We start from the raw sequence: 25,494 nt of genomic DNA on the forward strand, positions 1-25,494 counted from the left end.
ATTCTGTGCAACTTATCTTTACGTATGAAAATACGCATGAGAATTCTTAGATGTTACGTCTTTAGTGTCCTCCTCTACTGAGTAAAAAGTTGGAGTCTTACAGAAGATGCCATAAAACGATTAGAGGCATTTGAAATATGGTGCTACCGACGTATGTTAAGGATCTGATATATTGTATTTATGTTATAGTCAAACCCCGAAGTAAATTACATTTTCGGCCTTGCACTGAAGTGTTTTTAGTCAAACCTAGGAGTGCCTAACTTTTCACTCAAACGTCAAAAGAAAAATAATCTGTTACTATATAAGATTGGCAGACTCGGTCAAACGTCGATCTGTACTGTACTGTACACTGCCAGTTTTTATTAAAAAGGTTCTTCAGACAGGGAAAAGTAGAAAAACGCTATCAATTCATCTGGTGAGACGCAAAATGATACTGATGATATTATTAAGTGGCAACTTTCACACTACACCCTAACAACACAAAATATTCCAGGAATGTTACTATCAAAGTTCTATTAATGTTTGAATGTCCTAGAAATTCAAGGAACATTCGGTGAAGATCTGATTAAATTATTGGTGGAAAGTTACCACAAGACATTCTACCCACATAACAATTTCATGTTCTTAGTAGATTCATAGAACATACTTTTCAGAAAAAGTATATAGGTACTGAGAATATGCGTAATTACCATTGCGAATGTGCAGAGCGGATACTGAGTATATACTACATTACAGTACTTAAACGTTCTATATATATACTTAGAATGTACTACAGCACTTCTTTTCAGTATATACCAAGAATATATTTTTTAGAATAGTCGAAGGAAGTGCTATAAATATTATATTTGTATACTTAGAACGCACTACCGCGCATCTTTTTAGTTTATACCAAGAACGTACTTTCTAGAGTATTCCAAGGAAGTGCTATAGACCTTCTATTTATATACTTAGAACGTACTACCGCACATCTTTGTATGGGAAAAATTCTATTTTTAAGAATATTCTAAGAAAGTGTTATCAATGTGCTATATTGCTCAGAAGTATGTTTTCAGCATCACCTAATCTCAGCTTAGGTTCTACTGGTTCTACCAAATACCTATTATATTAACATAATATATTTTAATTGCATATGAGAATGTAGGTAGTACCTACATTCTACAATATTACTTAAAAAGTAAGTACATATTTATAAATTTTAGTTATTTATATAAATTATTATATAATATTTAGCTAAACTAAACTATGTATAAGTAACTAAAATTTATATACTTATATGTACAGGGTTATTCACTATATTTTGACCACCCTTTAAACTGCTTTATTTACAGAATTAGTATAAAATGTGAAATACAAAAGTTATTCCATTTTTAAATTATGATTTTTTGACATATATATCGTACTAGTGACGTCATCCATTTGAGCGTGATGACGTAATCGACTATTTTTTTAAATGGGAATAGGGGTCAAGTGCTAGCTCATTTGAAAGGTTATTCAATTCCTTATTCAGTAATATGAACATTAACGTGATTAATTATACAGGGTGTCCAAAAAATTCTTTTTTAATTAAATTAATTGACACAATTAATAAGAGGAATGTATGTAATTTATTTAATTCAAAATACATTCTACTGCTCTCATAAAACAGAAATAAATGTTTATTGAACAAATAAACATTACTTTTCACTTAAATTCAATGTTCAAGCTGCCACCCATCTGCCTGTTAGCAGTTTGAACCATGAATTTAAGCCAAAAGCAATGTTTATTTGTGCAATAAATTTTTATTTCTGTTTTCTAACAGCAGTAAAATGTATTTTAAATTAAATAAATTACATACATTCTTCTTTTTGTGTCAATTCATTTAATTAAAATAAAATTTTTGGTCACCCTGTATAATAAATCATGTTAATGTTTATATTACTGAATACAGAATTAAATAACCTTTCAATTGAGCTTGCACTCGACCCCTATTCCCATTTAAAAAAAATAGTCGATTACGTCATCACGCCCAAATGGATGACGTCACTAGTACGATATACATGTCAAAAAATCATAATTTAAAAATCGAATAACTTTTGTATTTGACATTTTTTTCTAATTCTGTAAATAAAGCAGTTTAAAAAAATATAGTGAATAACCCTGTACTTACCTAGATACCTACTATTTTTAACCTTTAACTACCCGCGCATAAAGTTATAACATAACTACACGCGTGGCGTACTTTGTACGCCACAAGAAAATACACTTAAAAACAGCGGATTTGTTTAATTTTTTTGAAAAAAATACTCTTAGTTGCTTGTTATAAACCTTATTCGGCATCAGTGAATACTTGGAGTTCCTTTTCAGTAAGCCAATTGGGATTTATAACTGGAATCATGGAATAACTGGATTCCATGATAAATAAAATTACTAATAAAAAATTTTTTTAAATGTGATTTTTTACAGGAGAAAAAGTATTGTTTACAAAGAAAAATATATTTTTTGCCATAATGACTAAAAAACAAATAAAATATGTACTTATATTACGACTTATAGTAATATAATCCTGGGGTATATTGTCCACCACCGGAAACAACAAATAATAAAATGTAAATTACGATCTTTCCAGAACGCCGATTATAACGAAACTAAAACCAAATTGTAAAGCACATTCCAGTGATAGGTTAGAAAAATAAGCAAGGTCAAAAATTAAATTTTTAAATATATTTCCAGTAGAATTCTTATATCTGGCGTACAAAGTACGCCAGCGCGTGTAGTTAAAGGTTAAGTAATATTGAGTTACCAAAATAGATTAGATATATTTTGAAGCACCGCAAACAAAATAAAGAGATTATGTTAGTCCTAGTACTTTATCATTCGTCTTCATCCTTGACACTGCATATACAAATAAATAATGCTTTCATATTTTACCTTTGTTTCGTATCCCTGATCCATTCAGGTAAGAAATGGTCAGAATAAGACGGGGGATATGTATTGTGGAATAACAACATCGGTGGTTAGTGTTGCCAAACGGAGGAAAATCTCCCTTTTTGAGGGAATCTTCAACACAAAAGGTGATAAAGGGAAAAAGTTAACTCAAAAAGGAATTTTTGCTTCAATCCAAATTGTAAAATATTTAAAAAAATCAAAATATTTGAAAATAATTAAACATATCTTCTCAGATTTTGTAAACAGGAGGAAATTTTTTTATAAAAGTTGGAATTTTTAAGGTAAGTTGACGGAAAAAGCTTACTCGACGGTTAGCAACACCAAAGCCTTTGGTTGTTGGTTTTGGCACGTTTTGGTGCTGGAATGGCCCATATTGAATTGAATGTACCTAAATTCAAATTCCAACGATGTAAAAATACTCATGATAAACTCGAAATGGTAGTCATTTCAATTATGAAAACGAATTTTTAATAATAAACGTTAATACAATTAATGTTTAAACTGTTTACTATACAACAATTTTGAAATGAAATTCGTCCAATACTATATATCTACAAGTCTAATATTATACTTCCTAAACATGCATATTATTTTTAAGGTATTTTAAAAGTATCTACTTATAAGTGTGTGTTAAGAATGTACTTATAAGTATGTGTTAAGAATATTCGATAAAGGTATATTCTAAGAATAAACTTTTACAAATATTCCGAGCTACTATGTACACGAATGTACTCAGTATATTCGGTACGAGAATATTCCTTGAAGTATATGCAAAGAACATGCAATTTAGAATGTTTTTAAGGAACATGCTATGCTTATACTACGCATATACTAAAAAGAATATACTCCGACGAATGTTGGTAGTATATGCTGTGAACATGATGCGAACATCATTGTTATGTGGGTATGAACATACTACCAATGTATTTTAAGAGAGGCCATTTACTATTCAATTTGCGTTCATTTTCAAATTTGCCGCGCGTGTATCTATGTATTAGGCAATCCAAACCACGTGACTTCTGGTTGGCATACAAAAAGTTGCAGAGGTTATGATGTTTGTAATATCAATTTTTCATTGTTTATCGTCGTATTTTGTCTATTTTGGATTCATTTGGATTTCGTTTGCTGTATTTTGTGAACTTTATAAACTTTACCACAATGCAAAGTGATTATTTAAGGAAATTATTATTGGAAACTCCAGATGTTGCAGAAAGTTAGGGGAAACAATTTTTATTTACTGTTCATTTATCCCTGATATTTATCAACATTGATGAATTTTGCATGCAATAACATTATTTCTTTTATTGTTTAAGATATACTGTTCTACAAGATATTTTTTTCTGGGGTACTGATGTTTGACCCTAAATAACCTTTTCGTTCTAAAACATAATCTGTAATTTAAATTGCTCTATCAGACACAGATTTTAAGATATTTAGTATTATATGGTAAAATTCAGGTAAAAATTACCCTAATTAAAATACAATTATGTAGGATAATATCTACCTGGTAATTTCTACCAAATTAGTAACCAAGGGCAAAATATATCTAAAACTATATTTTCGGGATTATTATAGTCCTCAAAACACAATAGGACAGGCAAAGAAGAGGAATCTAATAATAATAGCACGAACTTTTGACAAGGCAGAGCGGTACCTCTAACCCAGTGCGCATGGCAGTTTATAAAACCTAATTTAACAATATTGGTGGGGTTAGTTTCATCTAATTCGTTCTTATAGAAAGTTGTGAAGTGTGTTAAGTGTCCGAGAAAATGTCGTCACGTTATAAGTGCCGCAATAACCCAGAGAGTTTCTGCTATATTTGTGGTGAATACACTTTTGAAAGACACAGAAAACAAATGTCTCCAGTTGTACACAAAGCCTACAAACTATATTTTGGTTGTCCCATTGGTGATCAAGATAAAAAATGGGCGCCACATTTTTGTTGTGCCAACTGTTATGTGAAGTTGATACAGTGGTGGAATGGAAAACCTGTTTAGATGGCCTTTGGTGTTCCAATGGTATGGCGCGATCCCAAGGATCATGTTACAGATTGCTACTTTTGTCTAACAAATATACGGGGCTTTACTAGCAAGAAGTCTAAACAACACATAGGATACTCCATAAACGTACCTTCTGCTATACGACCAGTACCTCATAATGCAGAAATTCCTGTACCACCAGTTCCCCGTGATGAAGATAAAATCCGTGGTGTAATTGAGAATATGCCAGAAACAGAAGCAGAAACACCTTTGGACACTTCTGCGGGGGGAAATAACTTAAAGGATGAAGAGCCCTTGTGTGCATCAGACCCAACCTCTTCTAGTTTCTTCTTGTACCAATCATATTGTAGTTGTCCGAATGTAGTGATACTAATTAAGTCCACTGTTTCCCGAGAGAGGGCGTCTGCTAGGTGATTTTGTGCTCCTTTGCGGTAAATGACGTAGAAATCGAACTGTTGTAATGCCATAGCCGATGTGGCTAATCTTCCTGGCGGATTTTGTATGGTTTGTAGGTATTTTAGACTTTGATGATCGGTTACGACTGAAAATTGATACCCTTTCAAGTATGGTTGCATTTTCTCTATTCCGTATACGATAGCTAGTAGTTCTTTTTCTGTTACACTGTAGTTTTTCTCCGCATTCGACAAAGACCTGCTGGCGTAAGCTATGACTCGATCGTGTCCTTGTTCGTCTTTCTGGATAAGAGCTACTCCGAGGCAGTAGTCTGATGCGTCTGTTTGGAGAAAGAATCTTTTGCTGAAATCTGGACAAATTAGAACGGGAGCCTGTGTCAGTAGCTTCTTAATTTTCTCGAAAGCGATTGTTTGTTCTGTACCCAAAATCCACTTCTGTTTCTTTTTTAATAATTTTGTTAGTGGTGCTATGTTCGTAGAGTAATCGTGAATAAAACGTTTGTACCAAGATGAGGTTTCTAGGAATTTCCTTAGCTGCTTGATAGATTTTGGGGCTGGGTAGTCGATGATAGCCTTAATCTTGCTTTCGTCAGTTTTGATGCCTTGTCTATTGACTAGATGACCGAGGTATATGATTTTGTCTTTGCAGAACTCGCATTTTTTTAAGTTAATTCTTAGCTTTGCATCTTGTAATCGTTTAAATATTTGTTTTAAGTTCTGCATGTGCTGTTCGAACGTTTCTCCTAAAACTATGATATCGTCTAGGTATTCGAAAGCGTAAGGTTCCATTTCGGGTCCTATAACTGAATCCAATAGGCGTTAGAACGTGGCTGATGCTGCGTGTATTCCGAACGGAAGAACTCTGAATTGAAATAATCCTTTACCCGGTGCTATGAACGCTGTCAAATGTTTGCTTCCTTCTGCCAGTGGTATTTGCCAATAACCGTTTTTTAGATCCAGTGTTGAAATGTATTTTGCTGTTTTTAATTTGTCCAATATGTGATTGATGTACGGAAGTGGATAGGCGTCTTTTTCGGAAATTTCGTTGGTACGTCTGAAATCTATGCAAAATCGGTAACTACCGTTTTTCTTCTTTACTAAGTGTCTATCTCGTCGTTTATGATCTGTTGCATGGCAGGGTTTCTCGGTCTATATCTTTGTTTTATTGGAGTATTGTGTGTCAGTTTAATCGTGTGTTTTAATAATGGGGTTACTCCTGCGATCTTATCAAATCTGGTCACTCCTGTTTGTAAGAAATGTTAAAATTTGTTTTGTTGTTCTTGCGTTAAAGTGGGTTAAATGTTGAATTGGCTTTTTTTTGACGCCGTCGTTGTAAGTACTTTCTGTGAAGTCACTAGTATCTCGTTCCTGTATTGCGGGAACCAATTCATCGACTTGTGTTACAAATTCGGTGTTGACGTCTGTATTGTCTTTACTGCCGTTAAAGTCTTTCGAAAAATCCATGCATAATCCACATTTCCTTATGTCATCGATGCCTATTATCGCTTGTGAGGAGAGATTTGGCATGTAGTAAAACTTAATTTGACGCCATTCATCATTGATTAGGCATACAGTATGATAGCTGTGCCTTATTTCTTGAGTGCTACCGTCTGCGAGGTTAATATCTGTTCTTTCCTCTTCTACGGTTATGTTATCTTCTAACAGTGTCTTTCGAGCTATTTCCCCGATGAAAGATTTCTGTGATCCAGTATCTAACAGTGCTTGAAACGTTTCTCCGTTTGTGAACGTCAATGAACAATGCGGTCTGTTGTCGAAATTGGCTGTTTGATTACGGCAAGATGTGACAGAGGACCTTAATTCTGGTTTGGGTTCGAGATGCCTCTGGGCGTCTCGACCCGTGTCGTTTTCCGGATTTGGGCAACTGCAATCTTTGTGTGAGATATTCAATGTTCCGCATCTGCTGCAGAAAAGTATCGGCGTTGAATGGCATGTATCACGATTGTGGCCCTTTCTTCCACAATTTCAGCAGCATGTTTGTCTATCGAAGTTGAATAGTTTGTTTGTTGATATTTTCTGGGATATTCTATTAAAACGGGAGCTTCTTATTTGTGAAGTGTTGTCTACCTCTATTTTTCTTATGTTACCTTGAATCGTTTCGTATTCTTCAGTCTGGCGTATAAGGTCTTTGATGGACGTGACATCTTTTCCCTTGATGTATAATTTGTAATTGGGGTGCATGTTTTTGTAAATTCTTTTTAATTGTTGTGTTTTGTCCATTTTGCCGTACCTTCTGATTAGCGTTTGAAGCTCTAATAGAAAAGCTTTAAACCGTTCGTTTGACTTCTGCGTTCTCGTTCTGATTTGGTCTTCCAAATCGTCTAACCAGTTTGCTGAATTGAAAGCCAGATTAAAGTCCTCCGTAAAATTGTTCCAGTTTTCCCAGGAGTCGACGTTGTTTCGGAACCATAGTATCGCTTTTCCCCTGAATGCTTCTGGTAGTGCTTTCTGGTTTCAATAAAGCATCGTCTCGAATCCAGTAACAGCTTTTAAGTTCGTATAGTAGTATAGTATAGTTGATCCAAAAGATGGCATAACCCAGATATCCAAAGTGAAAGTTATCCTCCAACACCAAATTGTTCTATATGGTCCACACAATGTCCAGAAAAAAGTCACACCATTTTGAGCGTCGGGTTTGGGGGGAGAGGGGGGAGAAATCGGTAAATTCGTAGTTTTTTTAAGTTTTTCGCAAATATTTCTAAAACTATGCGGTTTAGCATGAACAATCTTCTATACAAAATTGTTCTACATTAAATTTGAAATAAAAAAGGCCCTAAGCATAATCTTTCTAAAATGAATGGTTCCAAAGTTACGGAGGTAATATAGTATAACTGGTCCAAAAAAAGGCCTAACCCAAACATCCAAAGTAAAAGTTTTCCTCCAACACCAAAATGTTCTATATGGTCCACATACTGTTCAGTAAAAAGTTACACCATTTTGAGCGTCCGATTTGGGAGGGAGATGGGAGAGAAGCCGGTAAATTAGTAGTTTTTTTTAAGTTTTTCGTCAATATTCCTAAAACTATGCTTTAGCGTAAACAATGATATACAAGAATGTTCTACATGAAATTTAAAACAAAAAATGTTTTATACATAATTGTCATAAAATCAACGGTTCCAGAGTTACGGAAGGTGAAAAGTCGAGGTTTTCGATACTTTTTATACTTTTGGGCAATATTTATGATATAACTACACCAAAAACCCAGACATCCAAAGTGAAAGTTATCCTCCAACACCAAATTGTTCTATATGGTCCACATAATGTTCAGAAAAAAGTCACACCATTTTGAGCGTTGGGTTTGGGGGGGGGGGGAGAGAGGAGAAATCGGTAAATATAAAAATTATCGAAAACCTCCACTTTTCACCCTCCGTAACTCTGGAACCGTTGATTTTATAACAATTATGTATAGAACCTTTTTTATTTTAAATTTTATGTAAAACATTTTTCTATAGAATATTCCTTACGCTAAAGCGTAGTTTTAGAAATATTGACGAAAAACTTAAAAAAACTACTAATTTACCGACTTCTCCCCCATCTCCCCCCAAACCGGACGCTTAAAATGGTGTAACTTTTTACTGAACAATATGTGGACCATATAGAACAATTTGGTGTTGAAGGAAAACTTTTACTTTGGATGTCTGGGTTAGGCCTTTTTTTGGACCAATTATACTATACTACCTCCGTAACTTTGGAACCGTTCATTTTAGAAGGGTTGTGCATAGGGCCTTTTTTATTTCAAATTTAATGTAGAACAATTTTGTGTAAAAGGTTGTTCATGCTAAACCGCTTAGTTTTAGAAATATTGACGAAAAACGTAAAAAACTACGAATTTGCAGGTTTCTCCCCCCTCTCCCCCCCCCCCAAACACGACGCTCAAAATGGTGTGACTTTTTCTGAAGATTATTTGGACCATATAGAACAATTTGGTCTTGGAGGATAACGTTCACTTTGGATGTCTGGGTTTGGGTCTAACTATACCATACTATAGCCTCTCCAAAAATTCTGTGGACTCTTTGGATCCGTCAAAATGTAAGCCCCATTTTCTAACTCTGTCCGTTATTTGACTGTGTTCATTTTCCGTTTGTGTGTTGTCTGTTTTAGGATCCTCAGTTTCCATATTGGTAACTGTGCCGGTCTTTTTTGAGCGTAAGTGCAAGACCATTCTTGATCGAAGATCGTCAAATTTACCTGTCGTATCTATGTTAAATTCTGCCAAAACGTTGATTAATCCTCTTTCTTTAGTTTATATATCCAGCCTACCGTCTCATCCGCTATTTCTAAACCCACCGTGCCGTCTGATTCCGCCATATTTTAATATATATTCGTGCAATCCGTTTAAATGTCTTAAACCCTTTTAAAATATCTGCTCGGGCGCCAATGTAACGAGGTCGTTGCGTTTCGTTGCTCCAGGTAACTATCAGTCAAAAAAAAGAGTTCGATTTTTAAAACGTTTTTATTCGGAATCAAAATAAACAGAAGATACGATAATTAGCCTTAATTACTCATTAAGTTCGTTAATAAAATATATTTATAATTTCTACGCATCGAGCTTATTGTTCTGGCCGATGTGACGATATTTTTGTACATGAATGAATGATTCTGACGATCGCGCGAAATAGGAATTGCTTTTATTAATACGACATGAATGTATAAGGAAAGAGAAGAAAGGAGATCCCGCTCACCTCGCCGGATTGGAAAGACGTATAAAGGATATATGATCACCACTCATATAAGGATAGGTAAAAGGATAGGTAAGAAGTAAACTGTCGGATTCGCTCAGCATCTCCTGTTTTCACATATGTAAATTTTGACATGTTTTGTAGTAAATAGATAGTTGACTTTACCACAAAATATGTCAAAAAATATCATATGAAAATAGTTTTAAGTCTCTCTTACAAAACTCATGAAAAAACAAATCGGAGGTATAATGTCACATCAGCGACTATATCCAGGGAGTGTATAAAAAATATACTGTGAATGTCCAAAGAACATTCGTAGACATTCATAGAATGTTCCAACAAGACATTCAAGGAATGCTGACAGAGGACTTTCCTGTGACATTTAGGGGACATTTTTGTGCTTTTGAGGACATTCCAGGAATGTTTTCAATATCCTGTGTGTACATTCTAGGAACATACATGAAATGTTTGGTGTTATTAGGGCAGTCTAATTCGTACCTTTAAACCGATCGCAAGCTATCGTTTAAAGAGAGAACCGGATTCCTATCAATTTTTGTTGAATTATTAAAAACTCATTAAAAATTTAATAACCTTTTATATTATAGTGAATTTTTAAATAAATAAATTAAAATATTTCCCCCATTACGGGGAAACAAAGTCCATTAGGGATGTTCTCTCAGACGAATGACATAGTATAAAATGTGAATAATGAAGATAGTGTAATGGAAAATAATAGTTTTAAACCTAGTGCTACTTTTCCGATAGAAAACCAAAAGGATATTAAATATTTCAACTTAGTCTCAGATAAGTACAATTTATATAATATTTGGGTTTATATCGAAAAAATTGGGAATGAAAGTGGTTTGTCTAGATTGCATCCTATGACGATAGGTCACCTGATATTCATTACCTTGAAACTTACACATATTAAAGAGATAAAAAGCATTGGCCGTAATCGTATAAAAGTTTTGCTGTCATCACGTTTAGAAGGTAATAATCTTGTTAAAAATAAATTATTAAACGCTCAAAATTTAAGAGCCTACATTCCAAATCACTTGTTGTAAGATAAAGGGCTTGTAAGGGATGTAGACACCCAATTTGACATTCATTATCTTATTGAAAACATTGAATCTACTTCCAAAGTTTTAAATATTTTTAGGGCAAAGCGTAGAATCCAAAATGGAGAAAAAATTGAATACGTAGATAAAAAAACTATAGTTGTCACCTTTGAGGGTAATATTCTACCGAACTATATATGTTTTAATAGAGTTTATTTTCCGGTAGACAATTTATTGTTAGGGTCGTATAATGTTATAAATGTTTGAAATTCGGTTGTGTGTCAAAACAGTGTAAAAGTTTCAATGTCATTCAATTTGCGTTCATTTTCAAATTTGCCGCGCGTGTATCTATGTATTAGGCAATCCAAACCACGTGACTTCTGGTTGGCATACACAAAGTTACAGAGGTTATGGTGTTTGTAATACCTATTTTCCATTGTTTACCGTCGTATTTTATCTACTTTGGATTCATTTGGATATCGTTGGCTGTATTTCGTGAACTTTATAAACTTTACCACAATGCAAAGTGATTATTTAAGGAAATTATTATTGGAAACTCCAGATGTTGGAGAAAGGTAGGGGAAACAATTTTTATTTACTGTTCATTTTTCCCTGATATTTATCAATATTGAGGAATTTTGCATGCAATAACATTATTTCTTTTATTGTTTTAGATATAGTGTTCTACAAGATTCTATTTTGCCCTCCACTATTAAAGAATAAGTAATCTTCTATTTCCTGACTGTATTGCCCTAATTACTTTGTTTCTTGTAGTGGGACGATCTGAAAACTATATCTTTTAAGTTCAAGTACCATTTGTTTTAATTTTCCTTCTTTGTGACTTCCTCTTATATTCCATGTCGCCATACGTATTACTTCATTTGATTTTATTGTTTTCTTTTTTGTTTCGTCTTTTTCTCTTGTCTCCTTTTTCTTTGCCGTGTCGTCTTGATAGTATTGTTCTGTCCGTTATTGCTTATTAGTTTTTTGAGCGGTTATAATTTACTTTCTCCAGCTTTTCTCTTTCGCTGTTCCATTTCCATACTTCATTATCCAAAATTAACTTTTGATATCCCACCTTTGCAATTTTCCCTTTGGTCTTCTCTTCTTTAGCAGTTGCTCTAATTTTGGATTGTATTTCTCTTTCGCGTTTTGTTAGATCATCATTTATGTATATGCGGTTCGGCAGTTCCCTGAGTTTATGTATGTTTTTCATTATTTTCATTTTTTCGTATTTGCTATTCAGTTCGACCAAATATATTCTATCTCCCAACTTCCTTACTTCATTTATTTTTACTTCTATACCCATTTCCTTGTCGATAAATTTTTTTACTCATTCTCTTAATATCTGTGGATTATTTGTAGTTATCGGGATGCCTTGTATAACTATATTTTTTCTTCTTTTGTCGCTTTCAAGGTATTGAATTCGCTCGTTGCAACTCATTATTTCTTTCTGCAAATTATTAATTTCTTGTAACATTTTTTCATTATTATTCTTCATTGCTGATATTTCGTTTTTATTTTCAATCTGTTCTTTTTTGAGTTATTTTAGTTCCTCGGAAATCTCCTTCATTTTCTTATCTTGTTCTTTTTGTTGTTTTCTTATTTCTCCTGTGTCTTCTTTAAGATTTTTGAAGTTATACTTCTTTACGGGCGTAATGACGGTGAAATTTTATATGGGAAAACCTAGCGACCGGGCGCATGCGCATTATAAATTTGTTCTGATTGGATGTTCAAATGACATGACAAAAATTATCCAATATGGCAGCTGTGGCACAGCTGTGGGACTGTGCATGGTTTGGTTATAATGTATGCTTGTTGCGTTTTAAAATTTGTAGGAAGAGAAACAACAAACAAAAAGTTAGTTAATGGTTATACTGCCTTTTTAAATAGTTTTCATATTATATTTTTGGACTTATTTACATAGAAGAGATGATTGTTGCATGCCAATGTGAAAGCTCATCAAACTGTGCCTAGTATGAGTGCCGCAGATCTCGCTTATTCAAAGCTAAAGAATCTTTCACTGGTAAGTGTTTTATAAATAGTTGATCAAATTTTGTTATGATATTTGAACATAGCCACTTTGCACGACGCAAGTGATTGCGAAATTTATTAGTCGTTATACGGGCTCCGATACCTACCTTGAACCTACCAAAATACATAAGTAGTATGTAATACTTTTATTTTACACCTTAATATTCACCTAATATATTGTCTTCTTACTCTATGTTTTGTTGTATTTTTTCAATTCTAAATCATTTCAATTCAAAATCAAAATAATTTGATTTACATAAATTAAAAATGTCAAAAGGTTAATCTGTTTAGTTAGACGATCTTCGCACATAATGACAAGCTGTCTCTGTGGCGAAGTTTTAATGCGGGTGAATCCCAATACAACGCAAATACCAGCCGCGTGGTAAGTTGGTTCGAATCCCAATAGAAACTTTTATTTTTTATTTTTTTTATACATTTTATGATTGTAAGTATATTTATTATATAATTTTATTTTCAGAAAATACGTATTTAGTTAAAAATTTTTCCGACAATTAATGTTCAGAAATCATTTGTGGCATTTTTAATGTGTTTTTTGGCACTGTTTTAATAAAAAATTTTGAGAAGTAGTAAGTATAAATTAATTTAATATTTAAATAAAATATAAATAAAAAGTATATTAATTTCGTTTATAATCATATAATCATATAATAGAAGTATAACTTCTTACGTGCGTACAAAGTACACACACATTCTTTTTTAACATAGACATAATTTGCGTTAGCATTTCTTTGTTGGAACCGTCAGCTTTCTTGGGAGATCTGGTGGTTTTTTTAGATTGTTGAAAAGCATCCAAAACATCTGTAGCTTTTCTTTTCCCTGATTCATCTGCTGTAATTGAATCATCGGAATCATACATTTTGACATGTTTTGTAGTAAATAGATAGTGGAATTTACTACAAAACATGTCAAAAAATATCATATGAAAATAGTTTTTAGTCTCTCTTACAAAACTCATGAAAAAACAAATCGGAGGTATTATGTCGCATCAGCGACTATATCCAGGGAGTGTATAAAAAATATATTGTGAATGTCCAAAGAACATTCGTAGACATTCATGGAATGTTCCACCAAGACATTCAAGGAATGCTTACAGAGGACATTCCTGTGACATTCAGGGGACATTTTTGTGCTTCTGAGGACATTCCAGGAATGTTTTCAATATCCTGTGTGTACATTCTAGGAACATACATGGAATGTTTGGTGTTATTAGGGCAGTCTAATTCGTACCTTTAAACCGATCGCACGCTATCGTTTAAAGAGGGAACCGGATTCCTATCAATTTTTGTTGAATTATTAAAAATTCATTAAAAATTTAATAACATTTTATATTATAGTGAGTTTTTAAATAAATAAATTAAATTGTTTCCCCCATTATGGGGAAACAAAGCCCATTAGGGACGTCCTCTCAGACGAATGACATAGTAAAAAATGTAAATAATGACGATAGTGTAATGGAAAATAATAGTTTTCAACCTAGTGCTACTTTGCCGATAGAAAACCAAAAGGATGTTAAATATTTCAACTTGATCTCAGATAAGTACAATTTGGATAATATTTTGGTTATATCGAAAAAATTGGGAGTTAAAGTGGTTTGTCTAGATTGCATCCTATGACAATAGGTCACCTGTTATTCATGACCCTGAAACTTACACATATTAAAGAGATAAAAAGCACTGGCCGTAATCGTATAAAAGTTTTGCTGTCATCACGTTTAGAAGGTAATAATCTTGTTAAAAATAAATTATTAAACGCTCAAAATTTAAGAGCTTACATTCCAAATCACTTGTTTGTAAGTTAAAGGGCTTGTAAGGGATGTAGACACCCAATTTGACATTCATTATCTTATGGAAAACATTGAATCTACTTCCAAAGTTTTAAATATTTTTAGGGCAAAGCGTAGAATCCAAAATGAAGAAAAAATTGAATACGTAGATAAAAAAACTATAGTTGTCACCTTTGAGGGTAATATTCTACCGAACTATATATGTTTTAATAGAGTTTATTTTCCGGTAGACAATTTATTGGTAGGGTCGTTCAATGCTATAAATGTTTGAAATTCGGTCATGTGTCAAACAATGTAAAAGTTCCCAGGAATTTTGTATTCAATGTGGGCAAACTAAAACTACTAATCATACTTGCGATAAAGCTATGTATTGTATACATTGTAAAAGTAATGATCACGTTACAATATCAAAAAACTGTCCCTTTTATGAAAAACAAAAAAGATTAAATGTATCATGATCGAACAAAAGACAATTTTAGAGGCAAAACATTTGTGTGAACAATCATTTTTTGGTGTTATGAATCAAAAATATTTTTCGTTGCTTAAAATAATGAACAAGAATTTCCTTCGCTTAAAAAAATTAACAAAAATTCTGCCTCCACTCAGCTAGGTCCACAGACCAATAAACCGCGCTCTATAATATCTTCTCAATTGAACAATAATTCACATGCATCTGTAGGAAGGAAAAGGAAACCAAACTCTCCTATCGTACAATCTCCTATTCATAAACCTATCTTTCCCTTTACATTTGGACCTACCCAGCCTTTACCGACTAATCCACATAAACCCAATTATAACAAAGTTGAAAATAAAAATCAGTTGACAAAAACTGTAACAAATTTTATAATGAACCTCTTAGAACATATTCGTTCAACTGAAGATATAAAAACGTTGGACGATAAGACTATATACAGGTGGTTCATCTTATTCGCCTCGGTCTCTGTACGGAAAACCACTTGATATTTTAAAAAAATTTCTTCACAGAAATATACAGGGCCTTTAATACTACAACCTAAAAATAATGTGAATTATACAGGGTGTTCCAAAAAAGAGTGATATATCAAAGTTATATTTTTTCTTATGGAATGCCCTATGTCTGATGACATTATTGAATTGACCTTAAAAAATAAGCTATACTTTCATAAGGGTTCCCTATACCTAAATACAGGGTGTTTTGATTTATTTCGATATTTATAAAAATGTAAGGTTTTAGAAAAAAATAAATATCTAGCAATCTAAGAAGCAGTAACAAATTCTTTCTTGGATCTTAATAAAAGACCATTTAGCATACTTAAACAGACGCTTATTGTAACAAAATTTCTTACAGGGTGGTCAAAATATGAGATTGTTCTATTAACAAATTCAAGCTGTAATAACTTACTTATTTTAAATAGAACACCCTATATCTTACTAGTCTATCGCGTAGAAAATTTACTTAGCTTTCAATTTGTACTAGGGTTTCCTATACCTATCTTTTTACAGGGCGGTCAAAATATTAGATTGTTCTATTAACAAATTCAAGCTGTAATAACTTACTTATTTTAAATAGAACACCCTGTATCTTACTAGTCTATCGAGTAGAAAATTTACTTAGCTTTCAATTCTGATTAGGGTTTCCTATACCTATCTCCCTTCATTTTTTAAATATTTAAAGATTTCCTAATTTGTAAGCTTTAAAAATTAGAATTACATAAGTACCTATGTCGTGTTTATGTACAACACATCACCAACACCGGCAATATACTTAGACAAGATACTGTCACTAATGAAATTTTCAGTGTTATCATGTAGTCACACAGAGTGTTGTATTATTTTAGTTGATTTTGGCCTGCATGTGAAATTGAATAATACGTTTATTTTAAACTGCATACCGTATATTAGATGCCGTATTCTGGAAGATATTTAAATTATATTTCATTCCGTATAAGTATTTTCCATATCTTGACCCAACGGTTATTAAGTAAATTTAAGAACGCCACTTTTTGTTTGAATCTTTAAATCGCAATTACAAACAATTAAATGCAATGGCTACTTTGACGAAAACGAGCCTATTGTACAAAAATATGTAAAAATGGGTATTTACAGAATAACATGGGAATTTATATCTACAGAATAACATGTGTATTGAGAATGTTAACATGGAATTGAAGAGATTTTAAATATCTTCCATTATAAAGAATAGAATATCGAGTATGTCATTTAAAATAAGAACACTCTGTGTGATTAAATGATAAAAATGTGAATTTTATTAATGAAACTATCTTGACTAAGATATTTAAGTATATTGCCGGTGTTGGTGATGTGTTGTACATAACCACGACATAGGTACTTAATTCTAATTTTTAAAGCTTACAAATTAGGAAATCTTTAAATATTTAAAAAATGAAGCTAGATAGGTATAGGAAATCCTAATAAGAATTGAAAGCTAAGTAAAGTTTCTACTCGATAGACTAGTAAGATACAGGGTGTTCCATTTAAAATAAGTAAGTTATTACAGCTTGAATTTGTTAATAGAACAATCTAATATTTTGACCACCCTGTAAAAAGATAGGTATAGGAAACCCTAGTACAAATTGAAAGCTAAGTAAATGTTCTACGCGATAGACTAGTAAGATACAGCGTGTTGCATTTAAAATAAGTAAGTTATTACAGCTTGAATTTGTTAATAGAACAATCTCATATTTTGACCACCCTGTAAGAAATATTGTTGCAATAAGCATCTGTTTAAGTATGCTAAATAGTCTATTATTAAGATCCAAGAAAGAATTTGTTACTGCTTCTTAGATCCGTAGATATTTATTTTTTTCTAAAACCTTACATTTTTATAAAAATCGAAATAAATCAAAACACCCTGTATTTAGGTATAGGGAACCCTTATGAAAGTATAGATTATTTTTTAAGGTCAATTCAATAATGTCGTCAGATATAGGGCATTCCATAAGAAAAAATATAAGTTTGATATACCACTCTTTTTTGGAACACCCTGTATAATTAACATTATTTTTAGGTTGTAGTATTAAAGGCCCTGTATATTTCTGTGAAGAAATTTTTTTAAAATATCAAGTGGTTTTCTGTACAGAGACCGAGGCGAATAAGATGAACCACCCTGTATAATTAAGGAATTAGGTTTTAAACACTGTAAACAATAATATCTTCTAATGGTTGTACAAAATATTTTAAAAATTGGTCAATGGAATGCTAGATCTATTAGGTAAAAAAAACAGTTTACTGCAATACGTTAACAATAAAAAATTGATATTCTGCTCATTAGCGAAACATGGTTTATAAAAGATTCTCATTATAGTATTATTGGTTATAACCTAATAAGAAGAGATAGAAAAGAAGACCGGTTTGGTGCGTTGCGATTGTTATCCGTAACACAGTAACTTTCAGTAAACTAAAACTAAATTATAACTTTAATTCTAACATAGAAGTTTGTGGCATCAAAAAAACTTTAAAAATATTGAACTCAATTTATTATCTATATACAAACCTCCTAAATGTAAAAGTACATTATGTGATTGGGCAAATAAATTTTCACAGGTCAGTGGTTCAGTAATTATAGGTGGAGATTTCAATGCGCATCATACGATTTGGGGATCTAATTATAATGATACAACTGGAATACAACTTATTAAAACTGCAGATAACTTAAATTTTACAGTAATTAATCATGGAGGACCTACCATTTTAACTAAACCAGATGAATGATATTGATGTTACTTTCGTTACGGCTGATCTAGTCAATAAAATTAATTGGTCTATACATACAGACACCTTGGGATCGAATCATTTTTTGATCTATATGGAAATTACCGACATTCATTTACCTGAAGGAATTATTCCTAAAAGTAAATGGAACACAAGAAAGGCTAATTGGTCCATGTACGAAATCTCAGCAGGGCAATTTTTCAATAACTATTACCAAATGAAAAATACGTCGGACAAATATAATTTTTTAATTGATTACATAAATTATGCAGCTCTACTATCAATTCCACAATATAAAGCTTATAAAAACAAAATCAGAAATTCTCCGCCGTGGTGGAATACAAATTGTGATAACATTATCAAGGAAATAAAAGAAGCACTTTCAAATTATAAACAAAACCGTAACTTTGAAAATTACTTAAAATGCCAAGAGAGCATGGCTAAAATTAAAAAAAAAATAAAGGCAATAGCTAAAGAAAGTTGGAAAAACTTTGTCTCAAACTTAAACAAAAACACTCCTTCCTCAGCATTATGGAATCAAGCTAGGAAGATCAGTAGAAAACCAATCACTAATCCAACATGTTTTAAATTAGTAGATGAAATTTTTGATCAAGTTGCTTCTCCATCTTCTCATTTTTTGCTAGAACCGTTCAACATTACAGAATTAGAATATGCTCTTAAAAATCGGAATAACACAATCCAGGTTTGGATAATATTAAATATTCCATGATACAACACCTTCCAAAAATAGCTAAACTCTTGCTGCTGGAAATATTCAATGAGATAATCAATAATGGGAGTTCAGTTCCTCAATTTCAAGATGTCATTATTATAACAATACTGAAACCAGGTATAAATCGCAACTTGGCACAATCATATAGACCTATACCTATCTCTTATGTCATGCCTTCTTAAAACAGTGGAACGAACGATAAAACAGAGATTGGAATGATGGTTAAAAAAAATAAATTACTTCCCAACTTTCAATTTGGGTACAGAAAAGGAAGAAGTACTTTAGACGCCCTTTCAACATTAGTGGTAGATATACAAAACACATTTACAGACAATAATTATTTACCTGCAATATGTATGGACATAGAGGGTGCATATGATAGAGTCTGTCCAGATATTTTAGTTGAAAAATTAGTCAAAAATTTCCAAATACCATCCTAACTAGCAGGAATAATTTTGTCTCAAGTAAAAAGATATATCTCAGAAAACATAACAGTGGTCTCATAGGTCCACGATACAATAACTTGGGGCTGCCCCAAGGATCAGTATTGAGCCCTTTGTTATTTAATGTGTACACTGCTGATCTACATATAAGCCAAATTAAAAAATGCTCTTTGAAGATTATACAATATGCTGACGATTTCCATATACTCTTTTTCAAAAAAATATGAAAATTGTATACAAACATTAGGTAAAATGTATAACTTGTCAAACAATTGGTTCCAACAAAATGAATTTGAAATTTCCACAAACAAATCGAGTGTTTGCATTTTCACACGACACAACTTACCAAATATTGATAAATTACAATTAAACAATCACGAGTATAGTTTCCAAACTTCTATCAAATATTTGGGGATGATACTTGACCGGAAACTAACATGGAAATCACATATTGAGTTTATGCTAAACAAATGTAATCAAGGAATAAATTTTCTAAAAGCAATTTCAAAAACGTGGTGGGGAGCAGATGTTGAAACATCATAACTTTTCAAAAGTCTAATGAGTCAGGAAATAAAATTCAAAATTATTTATCCTCTGAGTTTTTTAAGTTGGAAAAATAACGCATAACAAAGTGGCGAAATACTCGACAAGGGAAATCTAAATTGCATTTCACGTCCTGTCATTCACCGTGATAATAATTTTAGCGAAATATTTCCTTTAATATCCACCAAAGGGGAATAAAGTATAAACTAAAAGAAAAGAAAAGATGGTTCAGATTTGATTACAGTACAGAGCCTCTACTATGTGCTTATACGTATTTCGGAATAACCTTTTCCTCATCGAAGCACCTGGGTAGAGGCACTGAACTGAAATCAAATTCTTTCATCCTTTCCGGGTAATTATCAAAATAATTACCAAAGATGCTACTAGCACCATCTATGAATCAAAAGTCTAATAAGTCAGGAAATAAAATTCGAAATTATTTACCCTCTGAGCTTTTTAAGTTGGAAAAATAAAGCATAACAGAGTAGCGAAATACTCGAAAAGGAAAATCTAAATTGCATTTCACGTCCTGTCATTCGCCGTGATAATAATTTTAGCGAACTATTTCCTTTAATATCCACCAAAGGTGAATAAAGTATAAACTAAAAGAAAAGAAAAGAAAAGAAAAGAAAAGAAAAGAAAAGAAAAGAAAAGAAAAGAAAAGAAAAGAAAAGAAAAGAAAAGAAAAGAAAAGAAAAGAAAAGAAAAGAAAAGAAAAGAAAAGATGGTTCAGATTTGATAACAGTACAGAGCTTCTACTATGTGCTTATACATATTTCAGAATAACCGTTTCCTCATCGGAGCACCTGGGTAGAGGCACTGAACTGTAATCAAATCCTTTCATCCTTTCCGGGTAATTATTATCAAAATAATTACCAAAGATGCTATTATCAAATTATATAATTACCCGGAAAGGATGAAAGGATTTGATTTCAGTTCAGTGTCTCTACCCAGGTGCTCCGATGAGGAAACGGTTATTCCGAAATACGTATAAGCACGTAGTAGAAGCTCTGTACTGTAATCAAATCTGAACCATTTTTTCTTTTCTTTTAGTTTATATTTTATTTACCTTTGGTGGATATTAAAGGAAATAGTTCGCTAAATTTATCATCACGGTGAATGACAGGACGTGAAATGCAATTTAGATTTCCCTTGTCGAGTATTTCGCCACTCTGTTATAGTAGCATCTTTGGTAATTATTTTGATAATAATTACCCGGAAAGGATGAAAGGATTTGATTTCAGTTCAGTGCCTCTACCCAGGTGCTCCGATGAAGAAACGGTTATTACGAAATACGTATAAGCACATAGTAGCGGCTATGTACTGTAATCAAATATGAACCATTTTTTCTTTTCTTTTAATCATTACTTTTCTACAAAGCTTATATACATTCAATTATAGATTATGGTTGTATACTATATTAGCCAGGGAGGTAGTGTCAAATTTGACCGGAGCATTTTAGCATGGCTGCTTCCTTTTTATTTAGTTAGGTGTTCCAAAGCTTATTAACAAATGATGTGTCAGCTGGCCCAAAACCGGGGATTTTAGACAAGAAAAGGTAAAATATGAAACTTGATGGAAAAACGCTACAACTTATGTCAAATATTTGTCTACCTGACTTACAACTATTAATAGCCTTGCTGAATTCGCTCCTAGCTTTCACTCAGGCAATCCGGGTTCAAATCCTGGCGTTGATTTTTTTTGTTTTTAAAATTGACATTTTATTTTGAAAAATAATTACATATTTTTATAATACCACGTTTGTATTATTTATACGAGACAATAAAAAAAATCTGTATGTCTTTTATAGAATCGCAAACTATGTATTTGATCATAACTATGATTGATCTTAATAAGCAAATTTGTTGTAGGACCCCTGAAGGTTCCTGAGTTGGTACGACCAACAATCTAAGTGAAAAGGGAGGTGAAAAGTTCACTTTTCTATCACCAACCACCATTTTTGAATAGCAATCTAAATATTTCCCTATTCTCTATAATATATAAAAATGAATGTTTGGCTGTACCTATGTCCCTTATAGAATCGTAAACTAATGCATTTGGTAGAAAAAAGTATACGCAATATTTTTGAATATTTGGCTTTCTGGTAATTTTTAGGTATTTAACTTTTAAACATTATTTAGTTCTAAGGCGGTACGAAGTTTGCCGGGTCAGCTAGTTAATAATAAAAAAATATTCAGCTGACGCTTTTTTCTTACAACCTAAAATTCATAAATTAATTATTTACACTTTTTAATCTTTGCCAAACTAGTCCCAGAATATTTTTTTATTATTAACTAGCTGACCAGGCAAAGTTCGTACCGCCTTAGAACTAAATAATGTTTAAACCTAAAAATTACCAGAAAGCCAAAAAATACTCAAAAATATTGCGTATACTTTTTTCTAATAAACAATGTTGTTTTTCTGGTGCCTGCGTAAATAATGATTACATACTTAGGTTGGTCGTATTAACTCAGAAACCTTCCCGGGTTCATGTACAACAACCTTGCTTGAGGTCATCATAATATTATGATATTATGATTAAATGCATAGTTTACGATTCTATAAGGGACATTCATTTTTATATACCGGGTGTCCACTTATATTTTCCCCCATTTTAACTGCCTATAACTTCTAAACGGCTTAAGATAGAAATATGCAGTTTTCGCTGAAATGTTTTATTTTAGTAAAAGTTTTGTCTGAATGGATTGAATTTTGATATCGCTTTCAAATACGAAGATAAAAATGGCGGATTTTTGAAAAAAAAATGTTGTCGACTTTTTTTAATGGAACACCCAGTATATTTTTTTTGTAAATTGAAAGAAAGGTCATTCACCTATCCAGCGATATAAAGTTTTTCAAAATCGGTTGTCAAATCACTGAGTAATTAATTTTTAAAATGAGCGGTGCAACGTGGATATCACATACCTAAATAACATAACTAAGCAAAATGATATTATGTTATGTGATTTCCACATTGCATCTTTCATTTTAAAACTTATTTGCTCAGTCACTTGACAACCGATTTTAAAAAATTTAATATCGCTGGATAGGTAAATGACCGCTTTTTCAAGCTACAAAAAAACATACTGGGTGTTTCAATAAAAAAAGTCAACAACGTTTTTTTTTCCAAAAATCTGCCATTTTTAATTTAAAAGCGTCATAAAAAATGGTAATTTACCTAAAAACTTGAAAAAACGGTCATTTCCCTATCTAACGATATAAATTTTTTTAAAATCGGTGGCCAAATGACTGAGCAATTAATTTCTAAAATGAGAGATGCAATGTGGAAATCACATAACATAATATCTATTTGCTGTGATATCCACGTTGCACCTCTCATTTTAAAAATTAATTACTCAGTGCTTTGACAACCGATTTTGAAAAACTTTATATCGCTGGAGAGGTGAGTGACCTTTCTTTCAATTTACAAAAAAATATACTGGGTGTTCCATTAAAAAAGTCAACAACGTTTTTTTCAAAAATCCGCCATTTTTCTTTTCGTATTTGAAAGCGATATAAAAAATTCAGTCCATTCAGACAAAACTTTTACTAAAATAAAACATTTCAGCGAAAACCGCATATTTCTATATTGAGCCGTTTAGAAGTTATAGGCAGTTAAAATGGGGGAAAATATAAGTGGACACCCGGTATTATAGAGAACAGGGAAATATTTAGATTGCTATTAAAAAATGGGGGTTGGTGATAGAAAAGTGAAAAATTAGGGTTGTATGTATCTTTTGGTTCTACATCACATAAAATTAAGAAAAAACAGTTTGTCCAAAAAAATAAAAAAAAATGTGAGGGGGTGGGGAGGGCAACCCCCTTTTTCGCTTAAATTGGTCGTAATAACTCAGGAAGCTTCAGGGGATCATGTACAACAACTTTGCTTATTAAGGTCAATCATAATATTTATGATCAAATGCATAGTTCTATTTCATAAGTTCTATGCATAATTCTATAAAAGGCATACAGATTTTTTTTACATTGTCTCGTATAAATAATAAAAACCTGGTACATATTACAAAAATACATATTTTTTAAAATAAAATGTCAATTTTAAAAACAAAAAAAAATTCAACGCCAGGATTTGAACCCGGAATGCCTGATTGAAAGCTAGGAGCGAAGTCAGCAAGGCTATTAATAGTTGTAAGTCAGGTAGATAAATATTTGACATAAGTTGCAACATTTTTCCATCAAGTTTCATATTTTACCTTTTCTTGTCTAAAATCCCCGGTTTTGGGCCAGCTGACACATCATTTGTTAATAACCTTTGGAACACCTAACTAAATAAAAAGAAAGCAGCCATGCTAAAATGCTCCGGTCAAATTGGACACTACCTCCCTGGCTATATGGTTTTGCATCTGATCGGGTCCTAAGCAGAATCGACGTAATACAAAATACAGTTCTGAGTATTTGTTTAGGTGCTATGAAATCAATTCCAATTAATGCGTTACATGTTGAAGCTTTAGAAATGCCACTGAAATATAGAAGAGCTAAGTAAAAAATTTATTATTAAATTACAACATAAAGATCCTTCCCTTCATATAAAAAAATTTGGGCACTCGTGGGAGTGCCGACAGAAGTGAAAACGTCTTACGAAGCAAGCCCCTTCGGATACACACTCTATCCCTCCTCCAATCATTATAACTTCGGTCGACCATATACGCAATTCAAACTATAGTATATAAATTACTAATATCTGCCGTGTCGATAACGATCGCGAGTTCAATGCTTTTTCCCCATCCAAAGAGAAGTGATATTCGCGGTGTGCAAGTACTTGGAAAGGGAAACGAGAAACGACCCTGCGCGAGTCGCGGAGAAATATTGCAACTATCTTAAATAATTCATATTGTCAATTGAAATTGTCAAATTGACGTATATTTCATACCTTCTGTCAATGAAGCAGAAAAATTATATATTGCTCCACAATATTGATATGATATGCAATTATTATATAAAGGTAAATTTAATTAATTGTATTTTGCTGGCAGCACTGCATTTTAATAACTAATTTTATTTACTACATACAATTGTTGATGTTTTCATAACATAACTTGAATCTTATTTTTTCTTCTTATTATTTTTTTGGACTATGGCCTTGACAATTATCCAGTAACCAGGACTAATATAATT

This window comes from Diabrotica virgifera, chromosome 2, assembly GCF_917563875.1.
Source record: "Diabrotica virgifera virgifera chromosome 2, PGI_DIABVI_V3a".
NCBI lineage: Eukaryota > Metazoa > Arthropoda > Insecta > Coleoptera > Chrysomelidae > Diabrotica > Diabrotica virgifera.